Here is a 17,500-nt window from a genome sequence, read left to right as displayed (position 1 = left end):
AAGTAAGATTTTGCTTGAATACTAAGTTAGCCCTGCAATCATTACCCTACCGGCCAAGAGACGCCTACAATAACTAAATGACGGCTACGGAAGATGTTTTCAAGGGGCCTTCGACAGGAGAAGCGTTCCCAAAGCATTTTAATCACCAGCCGACGGGGTCGCAAAAACTGGCCCACTTCAGGGGTCAGGCAGATGATGACCTTGCAAGGTCTTCTACGCTTCGGATAAAGTTCTTCCCTGAGGGGAAAGTGGAAGCGTCAAAGACGTGGGAACACCGCTTTTGGCTTGTGCTGAAGAGTGAAAAATACATTCATGTTTTATATCATTTGTTACTTCAGGAATGTACCCTTATGGTAAGGCTACTGCAATATAAGACAGTTCGGTTGGTTGGACGAGGTCAGGGGTCCACGTGAAGTCCACGTGAGGATTCTTACATCACGTAGCAAGTGAATTAACCCTTTATCTATTCATCAGAATCATACAATTTAAAATCCCTCATTTAAGATTTTGAGAGAGAGAGAGAGAGAGAGAGAGAGAGAGAGAGAGAGAGAGAGAGAGAGAGAGAGAGAGAGAGACTTCCAAAGAAAAAGAGCGTGAGATAATGGTGTGAGAGGGGGTAATAAATTTCGGCAATTACAGTACATAATTGCACCAGGCAGACGGTCCACCCGAAGACCAACGCACCAGAAGGCTCTTGGAGAGAGCTTTCGCGAGAGAGCAGCAAAAGGCTTCATTGTTTAATCTCCAAATAAATTCTCCCACTTTAATGGTGCAACAAAGAAAGTTACCCATTCATCCCAGAAACGTAGATAAAATATAACATTTTTTTTAATTATTGCTAAATATTATTTACAATGTGGACAATCCTCTGTGACCTTCGAATTCATAACCGATTCTCTACACGTCCCTTAAAATGTTCCAAATAAAATAAAAATAAATAAAAAAAATATATATATATATATATATATATATATATATATATATATATATATATATATATTTATGTGTGTGTGTGTGTGTGTGTGTGTGTGTGTATAAACAAACTTTATATATATATGAACACTTTTAACACTCACGCCTGACGGTCAGGAAAAGGGTATTGCTGACAGTGCGCCCCTGGGCATTGGTGGCCGCGCATGCATTTAGGATCCCGAATGACTCCTGACGACGCTCCTGAGGACTAGAGACTGCCCGCTGATCATCACACCGGCACTAACGTTCTGAAGGATGTCCTGGCCCTTGGAGGGGCAGAGGGAGGAAGGTCGTTAGAGAAGAAGGAATCTTATTTATTATTATTCTTCAGATTCATAAATAAAGGCAAAAAGCTTCTAAATATTTACCAAAGCACGACGAAAGTCAGTAAGATTCCTGGGGTCCCCAGGACTGGATGAACTAACGAGAGTGTCACTCACATTGTGGTACCACTCAATGCGGTGGAACTTATTTTCGATTTGATGTGGCACTCAAGTAGACGTCCTCCTCCTCCTTGATGTTGTCGGCCTTCAGAGGTTTCCCGAGGAGAGGTCCACTACTGGCTCGTCTGGAAAATAAATGAGTAAATTGATCAGTTAAATGATAATCCAATATCAGGTGTTGTTTGAATGTCAGAGAGAATTGAACTCCTATGCATGAGAAACGTAAAGAGACAATCATGGGACATAATTATCATCATAGTATCTATAACAAATCTTATTCCAGAATACAAAATATATGCAATGATTTATAGTTTCTTCACTCGATGATTGAGGAAAAAGGGAGCTTCAAGTGTCATACAATAAATAACCCTCATTAAGTCGCTTATCAAAAACAAAAGCCTCGTGTATCATAAATTAAATCTCTATATTGATATAAAGAAAAATTATATTTCTCGTAACTGAACAGAGATAAAATTAGATTTGGAACTCACAAAAAATAAACGAAATGGTGACTAATTGAACTCCACAAACATGAACAAAATGGCAAGTTATTTATTCTGTTAATTTGTGAAAAAAAAAATTTATGAGAGATCCAACTCTTTCTAAACGAGAAATGATCCGTCTAGTTCTTCTTCTTCTTCTTCTTCAATCAGTGAGCGAAGACGCAATTACCTCTTGAACTCACAGTAGACAATGAGCTTCCTCCTGTCCGAAAGAGGCTCCCCGTGTGGGAGTGCAGGATTGGCTCCTGTGCAGGTGATCGTGGCTCCATCCTCCTCCCCCGTCACGGCAATTGTCAGAGTGGCTGTCGTGATTTTGCCTATTTATCTCGTATCTGAGCCAGGAAAGACTGACGTCATCATTTTACATTATGAGGAAAACCAAAAACGTGCTGCTGTTTGTAAAAGAAAGCGTAAATAAATCAAGCATAACTATGCTTACCCTATCCTTGTATTCGTTAAAAAAAAATCTAAATGGTACTCATTCACTTGGCGCATGTTTGCAATGGCGGATCACAAGCCATTACAACAGAAGGAAACATGCACAGACTTACCGCGTGAGTGACGTGCTGCTCCAGGGACCTGATGCCCCTCCACCAGGAGAGTTCTGCAGGGGTTTGACCCATTTATTTTTACGCTTATTCGACCCTGAGGTCGCGACTTACGGCGTCCTGTGCGAGAATTCGGACCTCGACCGGGGATACTAGAAGGGATATATTGAGTTCGATTCAGGATAAAGTACAAGACCTGTATTCAAATCCAGTGACAATAACAATATTAAGTTGAGAGTTGAGATAAGGACACCTGGTGTCGACACTTACGTGTAATACTCAGGAAGACAGATGCACTTCGTGGCAGGATCACGACATCTTCAGAAGCGCTGGGTTGGGAGGGCGGACGGGCGTAGCAAGTCAGGGACGTTCCTTGAAGTTCTCTTTTGGCAGTCACTGAAAGCGTGGCTTCGGCGATACTTGTTCCTGAAGGCAAATTATTTCAGGAATTTGTTAAAGACTTTTTTTTTTTTTTAAATTAGTTTAGTTAAAAGAAATTCATTCTGGCCTCAAGAATCTGAGTTACTTGAAATCTCACCTGTCACAGGATCCAAAGACGAATTAGAGTGCAGGAGGGAGGATCCTTCCTTCACTCCACCAGGTGAGAGAAGGCGCAGGACGCCCTCCCACGCTCCTACAGGTCAGCTCCGTCGGCTGGTTCTCCTGCAGGGGTCCTACTGTCCCCACCATCTCCCTGCCTTCCCAGATCACCACAGGGGGACCAGGGGCACTGTACTTTTATTTTATTGCCCCCATCCCCCATTTATAATACAAAAAGTAGATTTTGATAATTTTCTTTTATTTTATTACTTCTCCCTTTAATTAAAAGTAATTTTCTCTTTTTCATTTCTCAGGCTGAAAATCAGTTTAAGTTAGTTCGCTTCATGTTTAAATATTTTTTCTATTTTTGTTGAGTAAAATCAAATAAAATCCTCCATATTTTTTTGTATATTATCTAGACAGAAAATGTTGAAAAAATATAAATTGGTATCTTTAATGACAAATGAGTTAACACAAAGTATGCATGTATTTCAGAAAATATTTTATACAATCTTCAGCTTGACACATTATGCATTTCATCATTGCTTCATGATGTACTGTGATGAAAGAATTTTTTCGTGAGATGGTACTGACAGTAAAGTTGAAAATCTTTGTATTCAGCAAATTATTTGATTCCTCACTGATTTTTTCAGCAATATTGATGGTCAGGTGATGGTGTTATGTATAAAATTAATTTGAATCATTTTAAATCTGCCCTAAAAGTGGTTTGATCGTTCATTAACGTTTTATAACACTAAAAAGAGCTTTGGAGAGGATCAGGCTTTGAAACTAGACAGAAAATTTTTTCCATGTTTTTAATCATTATGAAAAACTGGTGTTTTTAATATGTTTTCAAACCTCTTTTGTATTTTCTTATGTTACGTTTGCCATATCTTGGCTATGCATTTTACACTTTCCATTATTGTGTTTTGATTTCATATGTTTTGAAGTTTTCTATCATGTTTAAACAGATGTCTGTGGACTTGATATGTGGTAAACTGTTTTTTTTGACATGACTTTAGTTGTTGATTTGGGGAGTATGTGTGATTTTGGATATTTTCAGGCTAATAGTGAGTTGGCTTTAATCAGAAGTGTTTTTGCAGTTTAGAAGTTTAGTTATCTGACTCGATAATTCATTTATTATGCATTTTATCTGCTTTGTTTTATTCATTTCTTGTTGGGTTATTTGAATAATAAACCTTTTTTGTAAAACTATAAAATTCCCCAAAAAACACCTTCTTATATGATTAGAGAGAGAAGAGGAGAAAAATGGATGCAAAGTGTTGTCATTTATTTTTAAGAAGATCCCAGACTTTTTCAAAAACAATTCATGTTTCTTGTAACTTTAAATGTATATGATACAAAAAATATTCAGCTCCCACTTTAACATTCCAAAAAAACACCTTCTTATATGAACTCATAATGTAATATTTTTATGATCCCAGGTTTTTCTAAAGGATTCTAATTTCAGTGCGTTCTTTCACATCTGCTACTCTTGTAAGTGTGCAAGTACATCCTAAGGCAATATTTGAAATTACCTCCGGATTCCTTAGATAAAAATTCCAGACTTTAAAAAAGAAAGAACATAATAGCCAATAAGATGCAATGGAGCATTAGTATGTGAAGAAAAGATCAAATAATTAAAGCAGATATAACAAATACCAGTAAAAAAGTAAATACAGAAGTATGCAGAAAGAATTAAGAATAAATTCAAAAGAAATAAATGATAAGACTGAGAAGAAATCAGCAAATATTCTCAAAAATGAACACTAATTAAATGACGCTGAACATCACACTTCCTGATCATACTGTAAGTTTTGTTTCCCACAGGTGTCCACTGCACACAACCAACAGGGAATCTGTCGAATAATCTGAGTGACAGATGATGAGCAGAGAGACCAGCAGTCTCATATAAAAACATCGAAAATCAACGGAATAGATCTTATTAAGCACCATAAAGCAACTGTGTTTGCATAAGTGCAGGATATTCAGTCGACTGGAAAAATTTGCACTCTGCTGAACAAGTGATAAGTGTCTCATTATCACATTTCATCGTCGGTCTATAAGACTTCGAACGAAATCGATCCCATGGGGGCCACGCCTCAAAGTAACTGTCACAGTTACAATAGCCATCGTCACATCAACACCCTGAGGAAGACAGAACAAAGCCAGTCATCAGGCAGAAATGAAGAAAAAAGGCTCTCGTGATCTTCTATACCCACCAACCACCGTGAGGTTGACCCTGGTTGTCGTGGATGTCGAAACGCGGTAATCGATCCTACACGTGTAGACGTCCTGGTCGTGGGCGTAGGCGGGTTCGAGCACCAGCGAGGGCGTGCTGGAGGGCACGAAATAGCCCCTCCTGCCCAGGGCCACTTCGTCCCACCACCTGACGCCGTCGGAGAAGTCTCCCAGACGAGCGTCGTAACTGAAATTGGATCCAGTCGGTCAGTCAGACTTTAGACTCCGTCTGCTCAGGCTGTTCATTAAGCAATATCAGTGTAGTGGTAGGGAGTGTCAGATGTTACCATAACAACTTCAACGTTATTTCAATATACTTTTTTCTTACATTTCATAATTAAGTTGTTTATACTTGTCTATATGAATCAAGACATTTGAGATAAGGCAACACTGCATGCATGGAGTATCATTCATATACATAATGTGTGTGTGTGCGTGTGTGGAGGGTCTCTCGTATCATATACATATATTTACATATCCAGTAACCTCGTACACGTGATTAATCTTTATTATATTGGGGGAGAGAGAGAGAGAGAGAGAGAGAGAGAGAGAGAGCCCTCAAATTTAGGAAATTTATATACAATGCAAATTAGTCTCTTATATTACGTGCGCTCAAATGCGCATATAGTTAGTCCATTGGATCCAGTCAACAGTTTATTTACCTCAGGGTAATGTATTGGCAACATGCATGTCCATTATATTCGGCCTGGTGAACAACAGCAGCTGAATTAGGTTTCCAATAGTGACCAGAAATGGCGTTTCAAAATGGTCATACACAGAAGAGTCTCGACTTGAACTGGCTTGTGGAACATTGCTAATTTTGATATTAGCCATCCGAATATATTTCTCGTTTTTAACCTGTCAGTTTCATGTTACATCCTTGTGTGATTATGCATTTGTATACATTTTCCCTTTTATTGCTTGCTTTGTTTGTTTTGCAAACAATGTCCGGGACTGTGTTAAATCACCCTTTGTTTGGCGTGGCTCAGGGCTCGTACGCCATTTGCATATCAGTGGAATAGATGCTCTTTTGTTTTTGGCCTGATGTCAAGCTAACATCAAACATCCTTAGATTCGTTTCTGAGATGTTTTTCTTTGAAGTTTTTATTTTTTTCATCTAAGCTTCTGTTATTTTTATTCTAGAATTTTTGAGGAGATTTGTTAGAGAATTTAATTGTCTTATATCACTGAATACTAACTTTCACTGATATTTTTCCTCATATACATGACATATGGTTTTCTAATCTGACAATTGTTGTTCTTCTATATATACATCTAATATGGGTTGGAATAAAAAGTAAAACCTCAATTCATTTGTAAATTCTCTCTCTCTCTCTCTCTCTCTCTCTCTCTCTCTCTCTCTCTCTCTCTCTCTCTCACACACACACACACACACACACACATATTTCAATCTAATACTAAATTATGGAATAAAAAATATAAAACCTTACAATTCATTTGTAAATTACGCTCTCTCTCTCTCTCTCTCTCTCTCTCTCTCTCTCTCTCTCTCTCTCTCTCTCTCTCTCTCTCTCTCACAGACACATATTTCATTCTAATACTTAAATTATGGAATAAAAAAATAAAACCTTACAATTCATTTGTAAATTACGCTCTCTCTCTCTCTCTCTCTCTCTCTCTCTCTCTCTCTCTCTCTCTCTCTCTCTCTCTCTCTCTCTCTCTCACCTGTAAATGGGCAGGGAACTGCTGAATCTCCGGTACCAGAGGACGAGCACTGGCTGGTCCCCTGTCACTTTCGGTCTTGGCACACAAGGGAGGCTGGCCCTCCCTCCAGAGACTACCCACACTTCTGTCATCAAGACTGCAAATAATACTTTTACAGTGACTCTTAACCATCCCCAATCAATACGGCATCATCTGAAAACATCAGCCATTCAACGCTCTAATCATACCACATTGTAATATGCCACAGCTTTGGACTGACAACTGTTCTTTTCCAACGGACTTCTCACATTACTCCATCCATAACGTATTACAGAGCCGTGGAGAAACAACACACCCTTACCTCATTCAGTTTTTACTACAAACTGTCAGTTCTCTCATCTACATATTCAAACACACGGCTTGCTTCCATCACAAAAACTTTCAACCTCTCTCTCAACAACATAATCTTCTATACCACACATCTTCAACGTCCTCCACAATACCTCTTTTATATTTGATATAATTAGTTTTTTATGTCTATTTATGCTATGTCCAGCCTTTTCCCTTCAGTTTCAAACTTCTCACATGACTTTCATAACAGAAACTTGATCCACACACTCTTCTCCTTGTCTAAAGTCACACTGGACTTCCCTTATCAATTATTCAGTCGCCTTTCTAACTTATTCAAAAGAAATCCTACCACACAACTTCTTTGTATACTAAAATTCTAATAGCCAAACCTTCACCCCACATTCTCTCTTCTCTCTCTCTCTCTCTCTCTCTCTCTCTCTCTCTCTCTCTCTCTCTCTCTCTCTCTCTATATATATATATATATATATATATATATATATATATATATATATATATATATATATATATATATATATATATATATATATATATAATATATATATATATATATATAAATAGGTGTAGTAACGTATATAGACATACATATATATATACATAAATACACACATGTATATACATATATGAATATAAAATATTTGTTTTACAACAGAATTCCATATAATAAACGCCGCCCATAAAAACACCAAAGAGGATAGACCTTACAGCGTTATCTTTCGCGACAAATGATTTCCTCAACTGAGCGAAATATAACGCTGTAAAATCCGCCTTTATTGGTGTTTTTCTGGGAAATCTTTATTGTGTGTGTGTGTATATATATATATATTTATATATATATATATATATATATATATATATATATATATATATATATACATATACATATATACATACATATATATTTAAATACATATGTTATTTATATATATATATATATTTATATGTATTATATATGTATATATACATGTATAAATATAAATATTTATACATATATTTTTAAAATATATGTATATTTATATTTTTACATGTATATATACATATAAATATATATATACATATCTGTTTATGTATATAAATATGTATATATTATAATGAATATATATATATATATATATATATATATATATATATACACATATACATATATATACATATATAAACAAATTTTTGACATGTATAATTAGCAATTATGGTCTCTCATGGATATGTATAAAACTGTTTCTATAGCAATTAAGTATTTCTGAATGAAACTTTAAATTGCTATACTTTTGAAGACTTTAGCCTGCATCCCTAGCATAAGGCAGGTAAAGCATCATACTGATCAAGTATCTCTTCCTAACCCTAAAAGTTTTTTTTACTTAAACCTCCTCAAGATGATTACCTCACTCATATAAAGAATAGAATAGGGTTAATTATAATTATCAATATCCAGAGAATTTTATATATATATATATATATATATATATATATATATATATATATATATATATATATATATATATATATTGGTATATTAAATATATATTTTGTGTGTGTGTGTGTTTATGACGCCCTATAGGTGAAATAAAACACACAATTTAAAATATTTTATTCACTATTTTTGTCAACGATGGTAAAACGAGATGTCTAATTGAAACAAAATTTTTGAAACAACAAGCTGGAACATTTTATGTAAATTCAAGAGATATAAATTGAAAGTAGTTAGCATATAAGATTTTGAAACATACATTAAGAGTGGCGTACAAATAATTACTATCTTTTAAATTATGCCAATAGGTGATTTTTAATGAACTTAAAATTTTAATGATGGGCTGGTTACGGGTACAAGCATACTCTACGAGAGAAACAAACATCCTTTATTGCAAATGTTTATTCCTTCGATTTGGTAACTTATATGAATCACTTTCACTGGAAATGGTTCAGTACTTACAAAAGTGAAGATTTACTTAGAAATCATGAACTATTTAGCTACATAAAATATAATTATTGTAAGTAAGCCTTAGGATTTTTATAATATATTAGCTTACTTAGGTTAGTTTTTAAGTTCCTCTTTCATTTCTGAAGGCTGTAAAGTTCATTGTTAGTTCGCCTTCATGTTAGTAGGGTCTCCTCACTCCAGTGGTATTTTTGTTTAGTCTTGTTGACTAATCCTCCCTGTTTCTCCCTCCATATTTTGGCTCTGCTGAATTGACTTGAGACCTGATTTCCGAGCTGCAGGCAGTTGGTATCTGCACCTTGACTAGTGAGCCTGCTTTCTTTCTCTGCTCATGGAATTACAGCAAGTCTGAGAATATATATATATACTTCAGCTGGCAGTTTCTCTTGATCTTCGCCATTTCATCATTGCCTCTGGTGCAGTACTTGCCAGAGGGGCCTCGCTGGCGACGGTAAGGCGTGTCATCCACTTATATTATAAAGCATTGATGAAGATTACTGGGATCACGGCATCCATAATTATTTCGGAGATGACTGGGATCATGGCAGTGCTGCAGTAGTCAGTTGAGTTTATGATTAACTCTATATTTGCTGTCCTTGGCCTTCATTGGAGTGATTTTGGGAGGAGACTTGCATCATTTCATAATCATCCTTTAGCATGTAAAAGTCAGGTTATTCCTTTCTTTTGTTTTCTATTCCTCTCTGGGCCCCCTTTCCTCCTTCAGAGGTTGAAAGTGTTGCCTAATTATTGGTGTATGTGTTGTGTGTAAATGATTTTTGTTTTAATGTTTATGAAGAGGCCTAGTAATAATTTCTTGTATTTTTGAATTATAATATATATATTGGCTTTTTCTCATTGTTTTGCTATCCCCTTGAGTTATTCTTGTGCTGCATTTACTTGGGTTTGCTCCACCTTAGTGGTTGGCTACCTTTGAACACCTTAATTTGTGGTATCTTTTAATTATTTATGGTCCTGTAGACCTAGATTGTGTTGTGGTCCAACGAGGCTGAAAATAATATTATTATTATTAATAATAATAATAATAATAATAATAATAATAATAATAATAATAATAATAATAATACATGACATACCTTTACATACCTGGTGATGGGGCCTGTGTGTCAAAAGCCTTCATGTTGTCAGGGGCAGAACGTTCATTTACTTAAAAGGGAAGTCTCATTACGCTAACTGTAATCACGATAAGGGAAACATCTCTTCTCCCGAGTGACTCTAGAGTCAGTTGAATAGCTGGAATACGTTCCACGGATATTTAGTAATTCTCTCTCTCTCTCTCTCTCTCTCTCTCTCTAGAACATTAATGTGCCTATAAAGATTAAAAACAGTCATAAAATATATAAAAAAAAATTGCTTTAATACTCTAGAAACTAAGCAAAACTAAGACATTTTTTCAAAATACAGATTTACCTGTGAGTAAGCGGACCGGTCAATAACTTTTAGACCCCAGATCATTCAGTGAAAAATAATTCATTGTCTCCCTCACTTCCCTTTTGAAGCGTGAGCTGGAGGGCTCTCAGACCAAAAATGATAAACAAAGAAAGAGAGAGAGAGAGAGAGAGAGAGAGAGAGAGAGAGAGAGAGAGGAGCCGAGTGTCATCGACCTGGGGAGTAACAGAGTTAAAAGAGAAAAGAGCCATTGGGGAAATTGACTCAAGACATGACAGAGACAGCGACCTTTTTCCTGAGAAGAAGAAGAAGAAGAAGAAGAAGAAGAAGAAGAAGAAGAAGAAGAAGAAGAAGAAGAAGACAGAATGGACGAGGAGTGACAAAGGCAGCAAGAGAAGGAAGATCTGGTTTGACAAAGGGAAGCAAAACGCAAAAGTATACAGGAACGGCGAAGATTCTCTTTGGAGGTTGACGAAGTGAGCAAAGATATGGATTTGAGAAAAGATTTTTCGTTTCTTTACTCGTAAAATTGAGAATAAAAGTAGCGCCAAGTGAAGGATATATAAGCAAGTATAACATGGGTAATGTAATAAAAACAAAAGAGAATTGTAGCAAGAATGTAAAACAGTGGAAGACAAAGTTCCGTAACCTAAGAAGGAAACTGAGACATTCTAAATCTTCCATAAAGATTGTGGGAAGATCCAAGACGAGTTTCAAGAATAAAGCGAAAGATTTAGACGAAAAACGTTGATCGATGAAAGGATCTGGCATTATGACATAAACGACCGAAAACAACAAGATATATTTATTAGGCAAATCAAATGGGGCGTCGCTTTCACCGAAGTTTACCAGTTAAGCCAGGTTCTGGCTGCTCTTCCTTATTCTTGCAGAGAAGCTGGACTGGAAAGGCATCCAACCACTGGACAAGGATTATCGACATATTTCAGAAGTTACGAGGAAGTCAAAGGACGTTTTACAAATAAGGCTTTCATTACTATATTTTCAACTTAACTGCTGATTACGTATTGGTGTCTGTTAGAAAATGTTTGTATATATATATATATATATATATATATATATACATATACATTATATATATACATATAAAATGTGTTTGTTTACAAAAACATTAAGCTACAAACGTCCTTTGTGTGTGTGTGTGTTTTATCACATCACCGTGACATTTCATATTACCGAAATAGCGCAATTTGGATATTAAACGACGTTTGTAGCTTAATGTTTGTATAAACACACACATTATATATATATATATATATATATATATATATATATATATATATATATATATATATATATATATATATATATATGTATATTCTGAATATTTTTCTATATATATATGTATGTATATATATATATGTATATATATATATATATATATATATATATATATATATATATATATATATATATATATATATAATGTGTGTATATATATATACAGTAGTCTGTATATATGTATATGTATATATACCAAGAGAAAATAGCAGGCAATTTCATGACCAGGGGGAAAGTTATAAAAATATACCCCAGGAATACTCAGCCTGCATTTCCAAACAGTGATGCACAAAGCCATAATTCTTTGCCCCTTTGTATCCTGAATACAAATTTATAGAGAGAGAGAGAGAGAGAGAGAGAGAGAGAGAAAAGCCATCAGGTAAAATGACGTAACCTCTTGATTTATATTTACATCTCTCAAAGTTACAAAACTTAGTCTCGAGAATATGACCTAACCTTATTTGACCTCACTTCACCTGCTATGTATCAAGAATGATGCATGACACATAAACTTGCGATCTGATCATACGTTCAGCATTGTATGATCATCATGACGCGTTTCGAAATGGCATCACAACTGACGACAAGGATCTGTGGTCTCACCCCGAGAGTAGCTGCTGTGCGGAACCGTTCCACGCGGAAGTCAACACATCGTTTGCTAAACTTCAGAAAGATTAGTGGTGACGTAAACCAAGTGAAAATGCGCTCAGTTTCATTATGAAACCAAGAATAGTCTATTCAAGAATATAATCGCAAATTTTTTTTCAGGTTCTTGATCATTCATAAGTTGACTGAGGCTATGAAACTATAATGGGATTTAATATACCGAGATTTCTACCAAGATCTTTGTACCCGAAACAGCCATCTCGATCACTGAGATTGTCCAGAACTTTATCCAATGTTTTAGATATAAAATCAGGATGACTAACATGTAGCCATTGGGTATGTCTATTTAAAATACTGTAGGTGTTTATATTTAGGACTCAGATACACAAGAATATTGCCAAAACTGTTTTCAAGTGCAAACGCCTCGTGAGAATTGTCAAACTTGCCCAGATTGAAACAAACGCCGTTTGTGAAACCGAAAACCCCGAATTAATCAACCTGTTGACGGAATCTTAGCTTCCAAGAAGAGAGAGAGAGAAAGAGAGAGAGAGAGAGAAAATCCACGCACTTTATATGCATGAATGTCGCTGAATGCACTTCGGAATTCAATTATGTTCTGCGCGTGTATGCGAGTGCGCGTAAGATCACAAACGAAGGTTCGCAAACTTCTGATATGTGGCTTTATTGTGTCAGTACCCGGAAAAGAAAGGAAATGGAAATTTATTCAAGATGGCTTCTCTTTGTAAAGGGAGAGAGAGAGAGAGAGAGAGAGAGAGAGAGAGAGAGAGAGAGAGAGAGAGAGAGAGAGAGAGAGAGTTTTATTGATGAATGCACAATGGCGCCAGACGAATGAGGTCGAATATTTCGCTCGAATGAAATTATTGAGCGAATTGTTGCAGAAAGCAACGATCGCTCTTGGAGTGACTATCAGAAGCCTTGTATCGATTGATAAGGTTTGGAAGCTTTCGATTTATTTACGATCGGTAGTGACCTTGTAAACGTGCGTGTAAGATTTATTGTGACTCTTAGATGACAGACAGACAATCATATATATATATATATATATATATATATATATATATATATATATATATATATATATATATATATATATATATATATATATATATATATATATATATATATATTATATATATATATTAATATGTATATATATGTATATGTATATGTATATGTAAAGCTCACATTCATTTCGTCATATAAAGATTTATAATAAAGGAAGTATTAAAAAGAACAACAACAAAAACAAGATACACGGACAAAACCCACAGAAAAGAAACTTGGGAATAAAAGCCAAGGAAACTGTCCGACATTAATAATCGATTTGCGATCGGGAGATTTTGGCAGAGGAAAATACGTCTGTCGTAAAAAGTGACGCCGATCACCTCACCCACAATGACGAAGGAACTGCCATGAAGCCAAAATGTTTCACGTTGGTTATATCTGCACTTTTTCCCAGGCTACTCGAAGTCTTGCTGATTTGGGCAAATGACTCCCCAGTTCTTTTTGCATTCCTCAGCGGCGTTCACGTAAGTCCGGTGCAGCTGAGAGATACTTGAACGTGATGGTTTAATCCAGTATTTTATCCATCTGTCAGAAGGATTTCAATGAAAGAAGTGATACAACGAGATATTTCTTTGTTTCATCTCTTTAGTAGAAAATGAAATATGATGCATCTTCAGCTGTCGATATGATTAGATTCAGCTCCGCAAGATAAACTCCCCATTCATAAAATCTCTGATAGTCTGTGTCACACGCCCACTGTGATCAATATGCAGCCTTGCCTTACAGACTTCATTATCATACTTACATTCCTTCCAGTATATGAAGTTTCCTCACTGCAGTCTAAGAGGGAACAGATACAACACCATTTATATGAAATAAGCAATGGTTATCGCCACTGATGTGGAAGGAGTACATGAGGAGCATGTAATGGCCGCCATGGCTGATTGCTGCTACTCAGCTTTCAGCTCATGTGTGCTTGGTCCCTGCTTAGCTCCCAGCCTCACGCCCCACAGTCCACCCGGCTTTAAATGGGTACTAGGAACCTTCCGTGCTTAAGATAAAGGACGTGGTGCAGCAACCTCATCCCAAGAGACAAGCTGAGAAATCAGAAGGTATTTCCTGTGATCAAGCAGAGATCTGTGCCGACCTTTCGCTTGAGAGGAAGCTTGTGTTGATCATCGAAAAAAGGGAGCAATATGACAAAACTGGGGTAAGTTGTAGCCTCCTCATACAAGGGGTGTCATTGTGGAGAATGATACAAAGCAGTCACGTGAGGTAATGTTTTACAAGGGGTTGTGTTATATCTTTGAAGTGCTATGTACTGTTAGCGCTATTTGATGCAACTTCCATCGCTGTTTCTGTGCGTTAATGTTTATTTGTTTGTTGTTTGGTATTATTTCCTTAATTTTTCCTTTTGGTTTTTGTTTCTTTATTCCCGTAAGGGTACTCTATACATTCTGGATTGGAAATATGTTCGAGCAACAAGTTTCTTAATTATTCAAATCTTTTGTCATATTATCTGACATAATTCAAGCAGCGTCATCTTCCACAAACAAACACTGAAGAAAAATTACCGACAAAAACTTAGGTACGATTTATGTTTTTGTTTTGCTTCTGAGAAATGAACCTTTGAAAAACAAATTTGGATCGAGTATGCTCAACAATACCAAACAAACACGTAGGTCTTTAATTCAGTGTCTGGCCCGACGCTACATTCGAAGGATTTCCCAGGGACGAGGTGAACATCATATGTTTTCCTCAAACGGCAAAGGGAAGGCTTTACCAGCCAAGAGACCAACCTTCCATCTGACAAGGCATGATGATGCTGAGACAAGGCATTCCTCTTGCAACATTCTTTGCGCTAAGATAGAATGCATTTTCTATTGTTGTTTAAAAGGCCAATAACACACGCACACATATGTGTAAATCTGCATCTTTACGAGACAGTAGCCTATACAACAGCAAACAGGTTTTCGGGTATCAAGTTACGTAGCGAGATTTTTCTGCCAATATTTCAATTTGATGCTCAAAATTTTAGCGTCAATGTATATTCTTCTCTATACTCACACGTAGCGATGAATACTTGTCATATTATTCGTGCAACAAAGCGATAAAAACTCTCTGGCAAAGACTTTGCTAGCGAGGAGAACCGGTACCTAAGGAGAGTGCCGTTACAGAGGTGTCCTACTGCTACTATCACCGACAACGATTGAAACTATAGGCTAGATGGCAGCACCCGCCGGGCCTCTTGCTAGACCAATAGACGATTTAGCCCGAGCTTCAAACACTGTTTGTAAGTCTTTGTCTTTTCCTATACACTTTTTAGTTTCGTTTTATTTTTATTATTGTGTTATATATTATATATATATATATATATATATATATATATATATATATATATATATATATATATATATATATATATATATATATATATATATATATATATATATATTCTTCATAAAATATTCCTTATTTTATTATTATTATATTGTTTTTATTATTTATGTCTTGCATAACTTGACGTATGAAACCTTAATTAACTCAAAACGTGCAAATGTAACTATAATAAATACAGAAATGTGGAGAATCTTTTATCTAGTGTGCTGAAGGCCATATCATATGCAATAGAGGAACGCGCTGTGCTCAATATTGCTATGCTAAAGCCCACTCCACTCATTTGATACCAATATCAAAATTTGTGAAATGAATTAGATTGCAAAACATAATTCAGTCTCTTAATATGCACTAAAAAATAATCTGATAAAGATGCCTGCATCGGGCGCAATTCATGGGCGCATAGGCTACGCACTGCCAAAATTTCCTTACGAGAACCAAGCTAGTGTCTCTCTCTTTAAAAACGAACCCCTAATATCATAGCCTTATTGCTCCATCATCTCACTTCATTATAGAAATAATATTATACTATCCTTAAAATAAATAATGAAAATGTAATGAGTTATACGGAGGAGCTGTAGTCATTATGGACCATCCTCCCACCCCCCCAAAAAAAGTTATAATAATGATCTGTAGCGCAATAGTGAAAATTTGAATGGGGTTGCAAGAAAGAAACTATAAATTGGTTTCATCACCCCGTCATAATTATAAACTGTGTGCAATGTTTGATTATATTTCATTGAAATCCAAAGAATACAAAAAACCTGCAGTTTCTAACTCCCTCTGTATATTTCTGATCAGAAATGATTGATGCTGAGAGATTCCTGTACTATGATCTTGCAATCTATCCCGCGTCTGTCCAGCCTCCCACTTTCTTTTATCTTGACCGTAAAAGCGTCGATGAAAGACTAGTATCCTACCTTCTAGCTAAAGCTGTCTTGTGTTCCACTTAAATGCGTTATTCTTTCCATCAGTCGTTCAGTTTCTATGACGAACTCGTAAGCAAAAACCCAAGTTGAGAACATAAATATAACTAACGGTCATCACGAGCGGGTAACACCTTCCAGCTAAATTCAGACAAAATCATCTTCCCCCAGATATCTAGAACAGGCCCACACGCTCCACAAATAAAATGTTTTTTCGGTTTAAACGAAAAAGTTATGTTACATTCCAATAAGATTTTCTCCCTAATCTTTTAAATGGTAAAATCCACAATATTTTCAGCCACAGAAACAGTAACACGAATCTTATTCCAAAACAGGTTCACGAAATGTGATTTCCAGTTAAACAGGAATAAAATTCCGGCTAAAATATTTCAAGACCAGAAGCTGACTGACGGTGAAGAAGATGACGTTTGCTTTTCTCGTGAGAAACATCTCCGGAAACGTCGTGACGTCATTATGAATGTCTGAGAGGACATTGCGCCAGATCTTAAATGTCACTGAATAAATATCCCAGAGGTGATGTCTATTGCGGAGAATTACAATGTTTGAGGATGCATATCACTCTCTCTCTCTCTCTCTCTCTCTCTCTCTCTCTCTCTATCTC

At 36.0% G+C, this 17,500-nt stretch overlaps 1 protein-coding gene across 2 annotated transcripts in view; it reads right to left on the bottom strand.

The window, feature by feature from the left end:
• LOC136826026 (kin of IRRE-like protein 2) overlaps positions 1 to 17,500 on the bottom strand; it is a 77,075-nt gene that overhangs the window by 58,309 nt on the left and 1,266 nt on the right. The window contains exons 2-9 of one of the 2 annotated variants that reach the window (XM_067082888.1): positions 6,934 to 7,069; positions 5,229 to 5,434; positions 3,005 to 3,196; positions 2,737 to 2,892; positions 2,470 to 2,618; positions 2,088 to 2,250; positions 1,413 to 1,540; positions 1,077 to 1,238 (exon numbers count right to left, since the gene is read on the bottom strand). The gene's annotated coding sequence lies outside the window, so the exon portion shown is untranslated. The remainder of the gene's footprint in view (positions 1 to 1,076; positions 1,239 to 1,412; positions 1,541 to 2,087; positions 2,251 to 2,469; positions 2,619 to 2,736; positions 2,893 to 3,004; positions 3,197 to 5,228; positions 5,435 to 6,933; positions 7,070 to 17,500) is intronic. The other variant, XM_067082889.1, reaches the window with a different exon arrangement.

Source organism: Macrobrachium rosenbergii, chromosome 40, assembly GCF_040412425.1.
Source record: "Macrobrachium rosenbergii isolate ZJJX-2024 chromosome 40, ASM4041242v1, whole genome shotgun sequence".
Taxonomy (NCBI): Eukaryota; Metazoa; Arthropoda; class Malacostraca; order Decapoda; family Palaemonidae; genus Macrobrachium; species Macrobrachium rosenbergii.
Note: the sequence above shows the minus strand (reverse complement) of the source record. Positions and strands in the feature narration are given on the sequence as shown.